Source organism: Anser brachyrhynchus, assembly GCF_964034855.1.
Source record: "Anser brachyrhynchus genome assembly, chromosome: 2".
Classification (NCBI taxonomy): Eukaryota; Metazoa; Chordata; class Aves; order Anseriformes; family Anatidae; genus Anser; species Anser brachyrhynchus.
The window spans coordinates 151,563,050-151,582,825 of NC_137695.1; positions in this window are offsets into that span (position 1 = coordinate 151,563,050).

Sequence of the window (19,776 nt, forward strand, 5' to 3'; positions counted from 1 at the left end):
CTGGATGGAGTGCAGGCCTGGGGATGCACCTCCTTTTGTGCATGTATTTGTTCTTATGACGTTAGTTCCATGATCCAGAAATGTTTTGGCTGTAATAATTAGTTTCTTGAAAAAGCAAGGCACGAGTTTTCCACTCTCCTGTGATACCAGCATCTTTATTTTCTAAGAAATGCAAATATCTTAAAACAAACATTCTAGGGGGATACTGAGGAGATGTCTTTCTTTGCTGTAAACTCTTGATTTGGTGCCATCTTTGTTGTCTCCTCACACCCCTTGCCTTACACAAATGGCTCCTTGCAGAGCTTCAGTTGACATCTTAGAAACTCAGGAACTAATTTGCGCAGTTCTATGGAATGAGGCTTACACATGAGCCATGTTATTTAAAACGTGTGCTTATTATATTGCTTTGGCTGTTGTTCAAACATTTCTGTTCATGAGCACAAGAAGTGCTTTATCAAATTCTCTTCTGTTTGAAGCACTAACATAACTTAGACAGGTATGATGGCTCAGTGAATAATGCTGATAGGAAATTTACTCTGTTTCAAAACAACTTGGATTCTTATCAAGGTGTCAACTATGACCATTCAAAAATAAGAGAACAGGAACTGAACTTATTATGAATAAAGGGTATTTTCCTCTAGGTCCTTTGAATTTTGTCTTAGTGGTTCCATAAATGTATAGATATGTACATTTATGTATATATATATATGTATATATATTTGTAGAAATTCTATAGGTATATATATTCTATATATAATTTATTTTATGCAATCAGAACATATTAAACAGTAGATGACAGGCTAACTTTTGACTGGGGGGAAGGTGTTACAGATTTAGAGCCATGAGTGACAACTTAAAATTGCTGGATTTTGTTTTAAATTATACTGAAGAATGCTTTTTTTGTGATCTAGGCCAAGACAAAGATAAGTGCTTACAGCCATAGCTGATTACATAAAAGAGTACAACCTGTATTATAACTATGGCGCCAATGATACAGATCCTACCTAAGCTTTTACAAATCAGTAAGAAAAATGAGTTTGTGATACACTAATAGATGAACAGGGAACTTCTAAATCAGTGCCTTCCACCACTGAGAGGACTTTTCTTACAAAGAGGTCAAATGTTCATGTGTAATTGTCAATCTGTGTGTAACAACCATCTGATGAGATGGAAAGAAGCAGGCAATAACTGCTTGTGAAAGGGGGAGTTTTCAGAGTTTTAACAGACTTTATCTGGAGTGCAGCTCCATCCAATTTGACAGGTGTGTCTAGGTAGACTTACTTGCTTTTATGTTAGATGTCTTGTATTTCAAAATTTGGACGTTGATATCAGCACCACAGTGGCTTGCACAAGAATCTAAGGAATGATGGGATGATAGCTGAAAATGTGAGAAAGCCCACATTTACAATCAAATCTGCATTGTCTCCCAGAAAGCTTGTGCAAAAGTACACCTATAAGATTATTTATTCTTCAGTGCTTGCCATTATGAAAAAAAATAAAAAATATAAAACTGAAGTCAATACTGTGTATATGAACTCCAAAACTTCTAACAGGTGTAGTCAAAATGAGATAAAGTCAAAATTTAATGTCATTGGATTTGACCACCACTTCTGCTTTGTTGTGGAAATTCCAGGGTCCTGGATTCTGGCCAAAAAAACAGGGAAAGAACAAAAACACCCATCTGTGGCATTATCCCTTGTCTTTCTCCTCACTGAGTGTTCTTGGAGTGACGCAGGCCAGAAAGGATAGTCATTTCCTGTGGCTTCATTTTTTTGGAAAGTCATACTGTTTTCTCTGCAAAGTGACCCAAATCAAGTCAGTGTGCAAATTTCACACTATACTGAGAAGCTATGTAATATAATCATTTGTTATATAATAAACATTCCATAAATAACTCTTTTAATGGATTACACCTGTGGGGAAGATGTTGCAGAAGTCACACGAGTTGCCATGGAGCTCTTGCATGTGTCCCCTTCTCTGAAGACTTCCTTCACATCCTTGCATCAGAAAACTCTGCTAACTTCACAGAAGTTGGTCTTGAGGTTGCTGATCTTCATTCACAGCACAGAAAGTCTCCCTGGGGAATAGGTAGAGATTTCAAACAGCAACATAGCTCACATTCTCAAACACTAAGACTGAGACTTTGATCAGCTTTTTAAAAGCTTTCAGAAGCATTTTTTCCTTATTATCACCTCAGTTTTATGAACTACGTAGTTGTATTTCAGAAAAATATTCAAGTACATGAAGAATCTATTGCTGTTATTTAAAACATAAGTGATTGTTTCATGTGACTATATTTAATTGCAAAACTTCATTGGTTAGGTAGCCCTGGGAAATAAGGTCCAGGAGGGAGTGAACCAAATTCCAAGCTAATTTCTTCAATTGGTGTCACACATTCTTGCCCATGCTTGATGTATACATATTTATGTTCCCCCATGGTGGAAGGAAATAATGTGTTTAATATAAGTGCTGGTGTTACTCATTTTGATTCACCTCACAGTGCAGGAAGTCTTCTCTGGGAAGAGGTAGATATTTCAAATTACGATGAGAGCTCACATATTCTCAACCACAATCTGATCATCTGGAGGTGAGAACAGCCAGTATCTCACTGAGAAAGAACATCTTTCAGATTATCTCATACGTGATTTCATGAAGGGAGAGGGGAGAGTTGAGCTGATAAGAGTCTTACAGCTTTTGCAAAACTTCATCTGAAATGCCCTGCCATCAGTCTGTCTAGAAACAATTTCTGAATAATCAGTAATCCTAGAGAAAGTTGCAAACTGATCTTCTCTTTAGGCTATACTAGAACCAAGTGCCTCAAAAAGAAAACAGGTTTTCAAATGCCAAGAAAATAGGGAACCGTGCACAATATGAGACATGATAGTTTAAGAGATTGACCTTCTCAAAGGCTAAAAGTTTTGAGAACTAGATGAAAGATAAAGAAATTTTACTTCTTTAGGAGAGAGGAGTGAGAGTTGGTTTGAAATTAGAGATCATATTCCAAGCTATGTTTTATTTAATCCAACTGAAATTCAAGCCTCAAACTGTTTCAGTTATAATTCAGACAATTTTATGGAGAAGTTATTCATGGTCATTGGGGTTTTTTTCTCTAGACTCCACCCATCTCTAGACCCATCCACCCATTCACTCACCGTTTTCCTGTTAGCCCTCCATATAGAGGTTATCGACATGTAGAACATACAAGGAAGTGCATTTTATCACATATGGCCATGAGAAGGACTGCCATAGCAGAGGGCTGCTTCTGTGCATCAACTCATGACAGCTAACCAGTTAGGGAAAAAGCACTGTGTTTTTACAGTCAGGAATTATTTCTTGTAAGAAAAATCCTCATATTGATGAACAAGTAGACAAAACCTTTACCAAACAAACAAACTATATACTGAATCAGGAACAGCTTGCAAAAAGGAAATGCTAGCTTAGCAAATAAATTGCAGGCCTGAAGCTTAGACGACCAGGACTTGCCAATGGTGAAACATCTGCTGACTTTCATAATCAGCACAGAGTGTGGTAGCTAAGGAAGTCAGAATACTGAGATAAGTGAGCTTGTCACTAAATGCATGCAATACTATAAACGTGCTCTAATGTTGGCAAGCTTATTCACATTCTTTCATCCCACCTACAGACCAAGATCATAGAATCATAGAATGGCTTGGGTTAGAAGGGACCTTAAAGGTAATCCACTTCCACTCCTCCTGCCATGGGCAGGGATGCCACCCACTAGATCATGTTGGCCAAGGCCCCATCCAGCCTGGCCTTGAACACCTCCAGGGATGCAGCATGCACGACTTCTCCGGGCAGCCTGTGCCAGTGCCTCACCACCCTCTGAGTGAAGAATTTCCTCCTAACCTCTAATCTAAATCTTCCCTCTTTTAGTTTAAAACCATTCCCTCTTTTTCTATCATTGGCTGCCCAAGCAAAAAATTGTTCTCCATCTTTTTTATGAACCCCCTTTAAATACTGAAAAACTGCAATGAGGTCCCCCCAGAGTCTTCTCTTCTGTAGGATGAACAGCCCCAGCTCTCTCAGCCTGTCTCCATAGGAGAAGTTCTCCAGCCCTCTGATCATCTTCATGGCCCTCCTCTGGACCTGTTCTAAAAGCCCCATATTCTTCTTGTGCTGGGGGCCCCAGACCTGGACAAAGTACTCCAAATGGTGCCTCACAAGGGCAGAGCAGAGGGGGACAATCACCTCCCTCAACCATCTGGAGTCTCTTCTTTTGATACAGCCCAGGATGCAGCTGGTCTTCTGGGCTGCAAGCACACACTGCTGACCCATGTCAAGCTTTTTGTCCACCAGAACCCCGAGTTCTTCTCCCAGCCTGTAGTCATGTCTGGGATTACACCAACTCATGTGCAGCACCTTGCACTCAGACTTCTTGAACCTTATTAGGTTCATGTGGGTCCACTTCTCAAGCTTGTCGAGGTCCCTTTGCATGGCATCCCTTCCTTCTGTTGCATCAATTGCACCACTCAGATTAGTGTCATCAGCAAACTTGTTGAGGATGCACAAAATCCCACTGCCTATGTTGTTGATAAAGATATTCAACAGTACCAAAGACACTTTATTTCTTTCTCAAAAGTTGAAAGTTCTAATGGGGTAAAAAAAAAAAATCTTAAAGGATCAGCACAACTTTTCATATTGTTTCATGTTTACTCATTCACTTTTAAGATCTTTCAATGAGGACAGTAATATGGAAAAGATAGCAGAAAGCCCTGTAAGCTTTTTAGAGTGTGATCTTTTTAAGAGACATAATACTGAACGCTTTACATCCCTGTAGTGAGTAAAGATCTTCTGGAGTGTGAAATTTTAGGAAGATAACTGGGAGATTTCCAGATTTAACCTGCTCATGTAGCCTAATTTCTGCTAGATCTCCAGTTTAAAGCCCTGCTCTCACCTCCTTGCTTTTCCCCAGAGGATTTCTGTTACTCTCCAGAGGATGCAACTTGATGGCATTTTCCCCCACTCTGTAAGCAGTGAAGAGGAAAGTATTTTTATTGCCTTAGGAATTCCTCTATGTCTTCTTTCAGTACTGGGGGCAGAATTTTTGTGCAGCATTCAAAATAACCTCTATCATAGAATCGTAACATGGTTTGGATTGGAAGGGACCCTTAAGGATCATCTGCATCCATACCCCTTGCCTATCTCCCATTACACCAGATATGAGACATTAATAGGAAAAGACAGCGTCTTTGTGTTGGACAGGGTTGGATGCCTAATGCTGTGATCTGCACCATAAAACCAGACGAGGTAGTCCCTCTACTAAGATGCACTTGACTAAGGTCGAATGCTGTTTTCTTCAGGACTCACAAGTGGCCATTTCTGGGAATACTGAAGAAAGCTTTTCTGTGAATTCACACAGGTGATGAATTATCTCCCCCTAGTTCATTTTAAAATCCTCTTCCCAGGTGACAGAGTACTGTTCGGTAATTTTGACTTTCTTGGTGTTCTTTGAAACAGTGTCTGTGATCTCAAAGGATCTCAAAATGCTCTGTAGTCATGGACAGATAAGTCTATTTGCCTTTGAAGAACTGCACTGATGCAGCCAGCAGACTAAAAGCCAATGATTAAAGCCTTATTCTTTCATCCTCCAGCTGCTAGGAAACTTTGCTTACTTTGATAACTGATCATAGATTTGTCTGACCGGGTCCATGGAGATACAATTTACAATTACAACAAAGTGCATTGACAATTAAAGGACATTAATCTCTTTTGGAGTCAGGTGCTGTTTCCTTAATCGAATACTTCTGCTTCATTTTTAATGGACACATTTTGTATATTTAATATTCCAAAGTCCTGGGTCTATATTTACCTTCAAGTGTCCCTTTAGGCTAAAATGAAAACAAAAATTACAGAGGTGTTTATATAGAAAAAATATATTTGTGGTTAAGTTTTGGTTCAGTTTTTGTTTTGAGGAAATTGGGAAACAAAATAAATTTTTTTAATGTGAATCAAGACTTTTTTTTCTCCTCTATATTTTTAGTTTGTTTAATTAAATGTCTTTTTATTGACTTATGATTTTTTGTTTTTTAATGGTCCAAGTATGGATAAAGTTTTGAAAAGTAGAAAATATGAAAAAATAATGCTTAGTTAAAACAAAATCTAGAAAACAACAACAAATAAAAAAAAACACAAGTAAAACAGAACATAAATATCTTTTTCCCCCCCCCCCCCCCCCAAGCTATGATCATAGGTAAAATTAACATGTTTTTTGGCAGAGTTGTTTGGCTACTGCAGTACCAGCACTTTGAATTTGCTTTTCTTCTTTAAAATTCTTGCTACATTTTTCTATTGTGAGGGATCCAATGCACATACTTCTGTAGCTTGTGGCTCCAACACAACTTACATTTTTACTGTTCATGATCAGTGCCTTTTACAAGTAACATCTACTGAGTCATTACCATAGGCCTGTTTTAGAAAATGTATTATTTTACATGTCTCACAGAAAGAAAACAGGCCAAAATACATAACTGTGAACTGTTATGGCCAGAATTTGGTCATCATTAGAATGAATCATTTCCTTTTCAGTTTTTCTTATTCATCTCCCATTCTGACAGTCTGAGGTACAAGGGTACCTGGTCTGCAATATGAACCTCTGCCTTTCTGATTCATTCCAAAATTGGTATTTCACAATCATCTGCAGGCAATTTCCAGAGCCAAGCCTCTTTCACACATGTTCACACTCCCTTATTCATTTCACACTTCCTCTGAGCCACAACTTCAGTTTATCAGGCTTAATGCTTTTGACCGCACTTTCATTATCTTGAAAGCTGAAGACCTCACCCACATCTCAGGCCCAGTCTCCTTTTGCTTTCTTCATTGTACATTCATAATAACTTGCCTTTGACTATTCTCAGTGTTGTCTGAATAAAACAGTAATACGACAGTGATATAAAAGTACAGCCAATCATAATGGTCTATTACTTGATAATGAGTTACATGGGCATTTTGCAGTAGTTCAGACTGATATAAAAACTTCTAGAAGGACCATATCTTATATGGTAAGAGAATTATGGGAGATAGCTGTATTTCGTCTCAGTGCCCAGCACTGTTGTTCTCAGAGTAAACATTTTACTTTTCCTTGCTTCCAGTCCACAACCAAAATAGGAGAGCCTTGTCTAAAATTAACTAAAGAGGCTCTTTCATCTTAAGAACATTTAGATTTGGTATTTCAAGTAAATGCTTTAAAAAGAGTCATTTTGTTTTACAGCAGCAGTCTCTTGGAATTTCTGGGCTGCATGCCCTTGGCCAGATCCACATGAGGTCTTCATAAGTGGGAAATGACCTTTATCTCCATTTATCTCTTTTTTTCCCCCTTTAATTTTAAAATACATTGGCTAGAGAATTGCATTTTAGACTGTGTGACATATCTTCTTGAGGGTTTGTGTGTCTATTAATAGGTAGGACTTGAACATGTGCTCCCACATCATGCCTTGTTGTGGGGAAAAATGGATGGATATAAAGTAGAAAAATGAAAATTTTAGCATCAGTTCATTTCAGGTTTGAATGTGTACTTTTCAAAACCTCTTTTCAAATGACAACAAGTTCTGTTTCCTTAGAAAACCACAGTGTCTCTTGCCATGAAGAATTCAGAAAGACAGTCTCTGTAAATGCAACTGTACATGCTTTTTAAAATTCATTTCCTTGAGAAAGGAAAAACTGCAAGATTTATTTAAAATACTTGATAGCCTGATTCTTGTACCAATAAAGGCAATAGTAAGCACTGTCTTGAAACCCATGGAAGAAGGATCAGGTTCCTAGATAGCTGCACAAATATTTATCAGGCTAGGAGGAGCCTGGTAACACCCTCCAAAATAAAGGTTGTAATATAGCCTTCATTTATAACTTCCTGTTCTCACATGTTAATAACTTCCTCATGCATCAGTCTTTCTGACAATTCTCCATGTTTGGTTTCTGCCTGAAGGTGATGTGTGTATTTGGAACAAATTCATACCACACTTTTGACTAGGCAAGCAGCCAAAATGGCAGAGATTTGTGGTTTGGTCTAGAGGTAACTGTCCTTGAGGACTACTAGCACCTTCTCCTGTATGGAGAAAAAATTAGAATTGCCAAAGTTCTGAAGTGATTCCAACATCCATTCCAACACCTTTGAGCCAGAGCTGAACCTTTTTGGAAGTGATTTAATGATGTCACATCACAATATTATTGCTTTTTTATGTCTGAAGAAAACAGTCCATTTAGAGTCTAGTTAAGTCTTCTTAGGGGTCAAGAAGTGAAATACATTCTTTTATGTGCATACAGGAAGAAGAGAGAAAGAAGGTACAAATGGCTTCTAGAAAAGTTTATTTCCTTTACTTACATGAAATAGTATACATTTCTTTTTGTATTTGGGGGAGTTAGCCATAGAGACTCTTTCTTAAGAAAGAGTTCTTTTAAATACTGAACAGTATTTAAAATAATACTGACCAACCAACTAAAATCTATTGAGCACTTTGAAAAGATACAAGGCTTTGTGTCCAGTTCTGAAAGGTTCTGAACTTCTTTAGCAGAAATAAATGAAGACAAAGGTTTCTGTTTCTCCTTTGTTCCTTACAGACACTAATGTGAAAGCTGTGAGTAAACAGCTTTAAGGGGTAAGCAGAATATACTATTTCCCCTCTCATTATTTCTTTTTTTCCCACAGCAGGAGTCCTGACTTCAAAAAATTCCTGTCTCATATTTTTTTGGCACTTCAGAAGTAAACTACCACATCTCTGTGTATGATAACAATTCTAAATTGGAATGCATGGTATTTCCTTGCTCCCATACAGGAGTCAGGACAGGATATTGAATCAAACATTCTGAATCTGCAAAGCTCTCCCTTTTTCCTTATTCATGTGGTCTGAGCTCTCCTACACATGTAGTGTCCTGAATACAGCTAGACACTAAGAGACTATGGCAAGAAAGCACAAAAAGACTGTTCTTTTTGTTTGTTTGTTTTTTGTTTTGTTTTGTTTTGTTTTGCTTTCTAAGTCTGTTGGTTGATTCTTTCCAGTTTTTAACCCTGTAAATAAAGGTGCCAAATGGCGCAAATAGAACAGTCTTATTCAGGAAAAGTCATGTCTGTAGCTATGGCAGATAATTCTGGATAACAGGAGGGCCTTATGCTTAGTAGGGGGTGCACAGGTGTGTCTGCACTGTACATAAGGACAGGTATGAGCTCTTTCCAAAATGGCAGGATATCAGTCAGTCCTAATCCAAATGTTGTGTGACCCTGCTATCTGAATGCTATGCCAGAGTAAATACACCCTGCTGTTCAGCATAGCTTATTAGCTTAGAATCATTAGTTTGCCAACACAGGTATGCAACTTATGGTTGCTTCAGAGTGCAGGCAGATATCAGCTTGTAGCATATCCCACCAGCATACCCTGAATGTACCCAGTGAGATATTTACTGAGTTTATTTTCTTATTTCAGCACCAGAGAGGATTTCAACTGATAACTGAAGACTTCCATTATGAGATTTTATCTAGAGGGGGTTGGGTGTTTGATAGATGGTCTGACATTGTTTTTAACCCAGCCTCCCTTCCAGGGAAGCTAGAGCTGGATCTGCAGCATAAAGGATTTGACTTGAGACAACCACCTAAGTAGTATATGTCAGTTTCTCTGGACTTTAGATGACCAGGTGGGACTTGGAGTGCAACAAAGTGTCTGAATATCTCCTTTGATGGCTGCCTAAGAAGGACCCTTTGCTAAATGGGATGGGTGATTTAGTAGATAGATGACCCAGGTCCTCGGTGTTTTATTTGGCTCAGTCTTCACAAACAAGGTTTCCCAGGCCTCTGCTTAGTGAGAAACTTCAAGGAAAAAATAGATACCAACAAGTGGAGGAGAGAAGATCAGGGATTACTTCTGAGAACTTGACCAGTACCAGCTCATGGGCTCAAACAGGTTGTATCCATGGTGCTAAAAGAAATGTCTGATGTCTTTGCAAAGCCTTTTCTTACCATCTTTGAAAGGTCATGGAGCTCAGAGAGAACCCTTATGACTGGAGAAAGGATAACGTTGCATCCATTGCAAAATGAGGCAAAAGGTCAGCCTGGGGAATGACAGGCCAGTCAGTCTCTCTTTAGACCCTGGAAAGATAATGGAATAAATCGTTTTGAAACACGTTTTTGGCCACATGAAGGAGGTGACTGTGAACAGTCAAGATGGATTTTTCCAAAGAAAAATCATTGCTGACCAACTTGATTGCCATCCATGATAACATGACTGGCTTTGCAGGTAAGGGGAGAGGAGCAGGTGAGTGTCATTTACCTCCTAGCAAGGCTATAGACATTGCGTCCCAAAATTTTTCTCTCCAAGTTAGGATGTTACAGTCCACACTGGTAGACAGTCAGAAGTAGTTACATGATCAGGCTCCAAGGGTAGCGTCTCATGGGTCCTGCCCTATACATCAAACACAAATATATGTATTTATAACATTGCACATAAAACAGAGCAGAATCACAGAATCACAGAATTGTAGGGGTTGGAAGGGACCTCAAAAGCTCATCGGGTCCAACCCCCCTGCCACAGCAGGTTCCTTAGAGCAGGCTGCCCAGGTAGGTGTCCAGACGGGTCTTGAATATCTCCAGAGAAGGAGACTTCACAACCTCCCTGGGCAGCCTGTTCCAGTGCTCCGTCACCCTCACCATGAAGAAGTTCTTTTGCATGTTGGTGCGGAACTTCCTGTGCTCAATTCTGTGGACATTACCCCTTGCCCCATCCCCACAAACGACTGAAAAGAGCTTGCCAAATCCCTCTGTCTCCCACACTTCAGGTATTTATAAACATTGATAAGATCCCCTCTCAGTCTTCTTTTATCCAGGCTGAACAGACCCAGCTCTCAGCTTTTCTTCATAGGGAAGGTGCTCTAGGCCCTGTATCATCTTTGCGGCTCCCCGCTGGACTCTTTCCAGGAGATCCTTGTCTTTTTTGTACTTGTTTTAGAATGTTCTTCTAAATGTTTGCTTGCACTGTTCTTGGTAGGACAGGGTCCAGCTCTCACATGGGGCCTGAAAGAATTTCTCTGAAATAATTTTATACAGTTGATTTCTTGAATCATGCAACTACAAAGTCAGTATTATACTGCTAATTGAGAGGTGACATGTGGGGCAAGATTGGCCACCATGGAAAAGGCTAAGAACTGCTATCTCTTACTTCTCCCTAAAATTTAGCTTTCTTTAACGAATTTTGGAATATGTCTGTAGGGTTTCAACATTCTGACCTATAATAGATGAATAAAACTTTGTAATAGTCCAGCTGTTTGTAATCAGAGTTTGTAGTCAGAGCTGTCCAGCTCTGTAATACACACTACAATCTTTCCTGAACTAATTCTTCTCTGGGTTAAAGCATCTGTTTCTGTAACACTACATGTGATTCTCAAACTCAGTTCCTACTGTACCTACGATCACTAAGCTTGCCTTCACTACATGTGGTTTATTGTTGAGGACACACATACACACAGTCGAAAATTAGCTTGAACATTAGGTGAATCATATACTTGAAAGTGCATTCTTTCTTCTGAGTATATAGGAAGCAAAACAATGTGATAAGATTAAATGTCTCCTATATAGATATCCATATTTGATTAAATTATTACCTCTAGTCAAATTAAGGCACTTTGGAAGGAGCAGAGAAACATACGGCTCATATCAACAAAAGCAGTGCAATCTTGCAGAAGAAAAAAAAAAGTCTAAACTTATTTTACAATTTACCTGTTCAAAGAACTGTTTACTATACTTAGCTTTTTTTTTTTTTTAATTTTTGTCTTATTATTTAGCCATCAAATTGTGTTAAATCTTTTTGTGCTGGACAAAAGAGGCAATTACTGAAGCTTCATTCCCAAATAGGTACTAAAAGACTGTAATCAAGTCATCGTTCAACATTTTTTTTTTTGATTAAACCAAATAAAATCTGTTCCTGAATATTTCTGTAAAGTTTTTTTGTTTTTATTTTTTTATTTTACTTTATCTATTTATTTTAGTCTTTTAATCACTTCAGTGGCACTTCTATGAAACCTGTCCAATTTAGCAACCTGGAGCCAGAACATTATGTGTGATCTTTTTAATTTCTTCTTCTTCTTTTATTTTTTTTTTTTTCATCACAAAACCCACTGACATCCACCTCTTGGATCTGTTCCCACCAAATGCTGATATCAATCTGTGTGTTTGTAGTGTGCTCTTCTTATGCCCGGGTGGAAGAGTGTTAACATGAGCTCAGTGTTTGGCTGCCTGCCTGGGCTGACATGAACTTTCCCCTGCAATCACCACTTGCAGTGTCAGGGTTTGAGGCAGCCATAGTCTGAATGGAGGAGGTTGAAGAAGACACAACTGCAGCTGTGTCTGTCACAACTGCTAGAGATAAAGGAGTGGTTCTGTGTCACTCGTAAAATGAAGAAGAAAGGTAATGAGGGAGCTGTCTGCGGTCCTCCTCCTATACAGACAAACCTGAACAACACACTGCTGCATTAATAGTGTAAAGATTCTTAATCTATGTCAGTTATGGTCAGAACACATTATTAGGTAACCCAGACTATCCTCCTTCCAGTCACAGGCTGTTACTTTTCATCAGTTTATTCTCATAATTGTCCCAAAAATTCAAAGTGGCAAAATACATCTAGAAAAGCACTCCAGCCTGGATCTAACTGCTACTTAAGTTAGGAGCCCAGTCCCTGTAGGTTTCATCTGTAGTCAGTGGAAAAGTCTGAGTTTTCTCTAATGTGTGACCCTCGAAAGGGAAGAAGTGAATCACCCTCAGCAGAGACTTAGCATGATAGGCTCCAAATTTGGCCATCTTAGATAAATCCTTATAATAAGGCAAAGTCAGTCTGGACTTTCATCCTGATCTGAAGACACAAGGAATTTTTTCCTTTGGATCCTTACCCAATGGCTATTTATCCTGACGTTTTGTTTTCTTTTTAAAGTATCTCATTTTTGGTTTTCAGCCTTGAACTCCTGTTGCATCTTTCTTTAGTAGATCAGAGAATCCTTTATAACTAGCATTTTATTATGTGAAAGAAGCAGATTCTCTACAGGATGGAGAAGACCAGACTTAGGGAGGCTGCAGCCTTCTCTTATTAAGTGTTATTCTGCCAAGTACAATCTTGTGTACAGGTGACTAGAAACTCTACAACCTCTGCCATTTACTATCTTGAAATCATCAGGTACTATAAAAGTGTACCACTGCCATCCACTAATAACTTCTGAGTGTTACTTGGGAAACTGGAGAGAATGCATCCTGTGACCAGAAACTGATGAAAACAAGAACATGTGGTCACTACTGCCTGTTGTGGTGGTCAGGGACATGGTTTAGCAGTGAACTTGGTCGTGTTAGGTTGGTGGTTGGACTTGATGAGCTTAATGGTCTTTTCAAACTAAATGATTCTATGATTCTACCCCTTCTGTGGTTGAGAAGTCTTTACTTTGATGCTACATGCCTAAGTGCTCAAATTAACATACTGCTCTGGGCCTCCCTTTTCTGTCCCTCACTGTATCATATTGCCCCAAGCTGAAAAGTTTGCTTCCCAAACTTTGGGAAGATCTAATAAGTTCCTAATATTTTTACTGTTGTTAAGAAATAAGACCAACATCAAAGTAACTTTCAGTTCACAGCAGAGTCAGGCAGAGCCAAGGTAAATAAGGATGTCTCTTGAGATTAGACCTGACCACCAATTTAAATCAACTCTATGATGCTTCCTCAGGGGCTCACAGGAAATGGGACGTAACAAAGAGTCAAAACATTGCTTCTTACTTTCCACAGTATTTCTTAAGCTTTTGGTCCATCCTGCCTCACCTCCAGAGACAACTAGCATCTCTCTGGAGTTGCAACTATAATTAACAAAAATTTTCTTGATTCTCAAGTGCCATCCTATAATGCTTGAAATGTCTGATGTTCTATTTGCAAGTCCCCACAACCACTGAAAACCAAAAGCAGTGTCTCACAAACTCTGGTCTCCAGTAGCTCAGGCAAGTATGCACTAGGGACATCTGAGAAGCCATTTCATGCATATTCCTAATGACCTGTTGCCTGAGTGCACAGTCATTAACATGACTCTGTCACTCACCAGCTGCTACTTTGAGCAGCCCCTGAATGAAAGGGTCAGCTGCACATGATCAAGTCAGCTGAGTCAGTGATCCTTAATCTACCCTCCTATTGAAATGTAACTCTGATGCACATCCTCTGACCAGAAGAGCCCACCCTGAACAGGTGCTGGGTGGCTCAGCCAGATAAACTCCTCTTGGAATGAGCACAGAGATGTGCCTGTGAATCCAGATACTTGGAACTCTTCAGAATAAATAGAAGTTTTTGTGAGACCGGGGGTGTGCATGTATGTGCAACATATGCCAGTTCTGCATAGACTAGAAACAATCCAAAGGAATATGGAAAAATAACTTTTTAAAAGACATCCAGGGTAGCTTAGTTCTGGTCCATACTCCAACAGACAGTTTTGGCATTTCATCCTTAACAATACACAAAAACGAAAAGATGAAGACTGCAATGGAGGAAAAGAGTATACTAATAGTGCCCTTAACTGTAGGCAGTCTTTTTACTCTAATGTCTACCTCAAGCCCTCAAGAGTCTGCATAATGTGCACCTCTGTAATACAGAGAATGAATTTCTTCTGAGTGAAGAAGTATATACTAAACGATATCCATAGCATTCTTTCCACAGGATGGTATCCTTGTCTCTAAACTAGAGAGACATGGATTTGAGGGATGGACCACTAGGTGGGTAAGGAATTGCCTGGATGTTCGCACTCAAAGAGCTGCAGTCAGCTGCTCAAGTTGTCCAAGCGGAGATCAGTAATGAGTGGTGTTCCTTAGGGGCTGGTATTGGGACCACTGGAAGTAGGCATTTAAAGGTACACTTTTAAACTGTAGTTCAAAAATGGTAACACTCTTTCACTGTAAATGGGCCTCAGAGATTTTTCTGGGAAATATCCATGTAGTGGCGAATGATCTGATTAGAAGGGAATGATAGTTGATAAGCGGAGAACTTGTGGATTAATTATGTACCAGCTACCAAGAGAGTGATAAATTCAGAAGAAAAGTGATATTTGTTCAGGCTGGTTAACTCTGAAATTGTTCTAGTGCTTATTCAACTGCTAGCACCTATTACATAACCGGGGAAAACAAACAAACAAACAAACAAACTAAAAACAGGAAAAAAAAAAGGCTTTTTAATAATTCAGTAATCTTGTTTTCTACAGTCAGAAAGCACTAATCTGTATGTCTGACTATATTCTGTCAGCTAAGATCTCCGATAAATCCAATGGATTTGTTTGCCATTCCTTCATGTTCATAAACAATAAACCATAAGAAAGATTTTTATTTATTTTTATTTTTTCAGGCTTCCCACCATAGATATTTACAAAATCTCCAGGCCCCTACAGGGATGAGTTTTATCCAACAAATCATTTTAGGACACAAACAATATTTAAACATCATTAAGTGTATGGATTCTGCGATGAGCCTTTTGACAGAAATGATTAGACTAATGTCTAGTCTTTGGATGGCTTGTGCTTTGCTATACAAACATAGAGCTGTACCTTCCCACATATCCTGTAATATTGTCATCTTCCCACACAAGTTTTCACCTTCCACTCTTTTACCTGTTACTTCTTTTGGCAACTGGAAATCAAACATATCTGATTTAAGGTAACCTCCTGTTGTATTTTTAAATGGAGGAAGGAAGCGCCTCCTTCACCATCACTGTCTGTCAGTATGTTTCCACAGAAGTGAAGCATTTCAGGGTGTTTTTTCTGAACCTATCAGGAAGACAGAGAGAGGCCATGGTGGCTTTAAGTCATTGTTGTCCCAGGACCGTCTGGAGGCAGTTACAAATTTGCTGGCCTTTCTACAAACAGTCCAACCAAGCATCAATATAGTATAGTACAAAAATGGGCCCATCGCTTCCCTATCCTGCCCCCTTACTGAGATTTTCAAAGATGTCTTACTTAAGGCAGTCTCCTATTTATTTTCTGTAGGATACACACTGGGACAATCTTCCCTCCAGCAGATAAAGACATTGGGAATTGCTTTATGCCACTTTCACATAGCATAAATAAGATGGAATATGTTGGACTAAGAAGTAAGAGTCCTTATTCTTTGTCTTTTGCCCTTCACCAGTCAACACTGGACTTTCTGATCTATCAGTATGATATAGCTCACCAGAAATATGCATCCAGGCTGACTGCCAGTTGAAAGAAAGGTTTAAAAATGCAGTGGATACAAAATTTATTTTGATATAGTATCTAGAGATGAGTCAGTTTTATGCATGGTAATGTGGGAAGTGAGTAAGAACACTGATTTCTCAGAAGAAAGAAGATCAAGAGGGGAACAAACGAACATTTTGAAAAGGTGGCACAAGGCTGAAAAAGAAAGACATGGAAAAAATGGTGTGAGAAATACTAAAGAGCTGAAAGGGAATAAAGGAATGTAAGAAAGGTAGTGAGAGTCAGGTGGGGGGACAAGTGAAATATTTAGGGTAAGTTAAGCACATTCACTCTGGCCCAATTTCTTTGCTGTCAATAGCTTTGGGAAGGCACAAATAGGGCTCCGAGGTCTAGTGAATTTGCCTTTCTTTCTTCCCTCAGTATTCCCCTCTGCATTCCCCAAAATCTATTGATGTGTACAATTTGCTACTGTGATGCAACATAAAAACAATGTGTACGGTAGGAAGTGTTTGCAAGATTAGGCCTTTTAATAGTAATGCCTTCAGAGAACAGATTAGTTTCTCAGCTGGTATAAACTGAGAGAACTCCATTGAATCCCAATGGTCTTTAGTCTAGAATTAAGTACCAAGCACATTAGTGACTGAATAATGACAGAAGAATCTCCTTTTTAACTTCTGGAGGCCCTACCTGGGTCTTTGAACACAACCTTTTTGTCTCTTTAGAAATTTAAACCCTGTTTGTTCCATTCTTATATCCATTGGAATTTGCAACATACCTACTTCGTAGTTTGGACAAAGCTTGAAGATTTCACCAAAAACAGTGTGAATCAAACCACACAGGAATATTTGTAAAGAACATCTTAGACCCTTTGAAAACATATTCAATTCTCAGAAGCGCTAATGCATTCCACATTTGGTCATTAAACACTAATTGGTAACATGCTGTGGATGTGTTCACTCTCTGACCAGTCAGTATTTCCTAGGTCACAGCATTGCAAGACCTCAGTGCCCTCACATGACCTGCCCTTTTGAACTTTTAATCCTTCAACTCGTCAGAGAGCATTAGTAGCTCAAGCCATTTTGGAAACCACAGGCGTATTTTTCCCCATCTCTTTCAAAGTTTGCTTAGTTTGCCCTCTGTCTTTCACTCCCACTCCCCTCCTCGCTGATGATGCCAGGATGTCTTTTGGGGGACTAATTGAAGACTTCAAAGTGCGTAGTAGTTTATTATGAAACTATTGTCCTTGGTAAATGTCACGGGACTCATATTTTATTATATTTATAACATTTTTTCCATTAGTCTGCCATTTCCCTGAGAAATTATGACCTTGTCTCTATCAGTTTAACCAAGCTGACTTTATATATAGCAAATGTGTGCGTGTGCAAAAAAAGAAAGGACAAAGGGAAGCCACCAAATAGATTTCTATTAAAACAGTGCTAGTACTGGTTCCTCCTAGAGTCTGGTAAGCAGTTTAATGGCTATGATAAGGGAAGAAATGAGGAAAAAAATTATACCAAAATTGAAGTCTTAAGTGGTGTCTCTGACTCCAGTGGACACAGGGCAGTAGGTCGTAGTTGCTGTCAGGTATCTTATTTAAAATAAATTCAATTTGATGCTTCTTATCAATAACATGTTTAGGATTTTCCCCTCCACCAGTGTGTTCCCTCCCCCTCATTCTGTTTGAATTTTTCAGCCTTAACTTTGGACAAATTTAAGCCGCTTTGCTTAGCTATATAAAATCCCTCATGGACTAAGCATCAGTATAGAATACTTATAAACTACATCTCAGCCTTCACAGCAGCTCAGAGGATGAGGATGGGTCACAGAATTCTTTTCAAACTGTAGTCCCTAAAACCTTTTTTAGGAGTCCACCAGAAATAGTTAAAAAATATCCAGACCTTTACCAGCAGGCATACATCTGAAATACCAAAGTATGCACCAAACTTGGAGAACGTGGGGGATTGTGGAATGGACAGTGGCCAGTACTTTCGTTGAAGTATGGATCCAGAGCCTTTTTCTCTACAGGTAAATGAACCGGTGCCAGGAAATGTTCCCAGGCATAGGAAAGTGACTGTCTACACATTGACATAGTTAGACCAGTACTGGGCACATTTAATTTACTGGTACAAATTTAGCCAGAATACTTGAGCTCTGTACGTATGATCTTAACGAGCAGGCTGATTTCTTATTTAAGAAAAGAACATACTTAACAGTCATCGGTCTTTCTTTCCTGCTGGAGTGGGTGAGATCAAATTAATTAAAGCCTCTCTTTGAGAAGTAAAATGGTATACAAATAAAAGCTTGTTTTTGTTTTTTGTTTCTTTGTTGTTGCTGTTTTTCATTTTTTCCAAGGAGTATTCATTTTAAAAAGTTTTGTGTTGAGGATATGGAACTTTTACAGAAGATTACATCTTTATAACTAATTTCATATTAGAAAGGAGAAAAAATGATAATTTTGAACGAAATATTTTTTTCTTTTTTTTTTACAATCTGACCAGGAGTATATATGAACTGCGATCAATGAAACTGATCATTGTGATTTTAACTACCTCTCCTGCATTAGCACCCATGTGTACTGTATGTATTTGTTATCTTTTCCTCCTGATCAGGAAAGGCAGTGTCTATCCTCTCCTCCAAGGATTTTTCCTCTTGCCTTTGCCACTCCCACATGTCACTGGCAGTATGTTAAGCCATTATAGTCATGTTCTTGGCAACATCCCCACTTTTCAAAGCTTCATTCCCAATTCCCACGTAAGGGCTGACAGAGTTTGGTGACCTTTTGCATCAACACTTGTTTACTAAAATTAGATTTTAGTTTCCTGGCATACAACCAGACAGATTATACTCCTTAACCTGTCATCCATGTAGGGCAGGCAGCCCCATAAATTGATGATGCAGGGAAAGAAACTTCATGAAAAGTAAAAAGACCTCAAGGGGAAAAAAAAAAGAAAAAAAAAGGAAAAAAGATGCTCTAGCAGTTTATATGCATCTATCTACAACGTGTATACACATGCACATATGATATTAAGTGATGGTGTCAGCCACAAAAGGTTGGTAGGTTAGATGCGGGTCAGATAAGCATCTAGCTATTTAGATGTGTATAGAAAGTTCATTTGAATTTAGTATTCATGTAAGTCACTAGTAAAACTCACATAAAATTGAACATTCCATGGCTACTGCAAATCTTTAAGCTGACTGGAGACAATGTTTTGAGTATCCGAATTTCCTTAGAAAGACCATGACTTCTTGTAGAAAGTGAAAAAAAAATAAAAAATAAAAAATAAAAAATAAAAAGAGGATTAGGAAAAGAAAGGAAAATCTTCAGTATAATATTCTGAGGAATAAGACTGCTCCAAAGGGAAAAGCTGCTTAATATTTCCCTGTTAATGAGCCCAGAGAAATGACCTGAAAAGGGTGCATTCTTCTTAAACTGAGAATTATATTACACCTTGATTTATCTTATGGTAAAAATTATGTTCCCATGATGCTTACCAGTGTATTATAACATGGGAGGCAATCATTCTTCTGCAAACTTTAAGTCTGGCTCTTTCTGAGATCCAAGAAGCTGATATACAGTTAACAGAAAACAATCAGAAGATT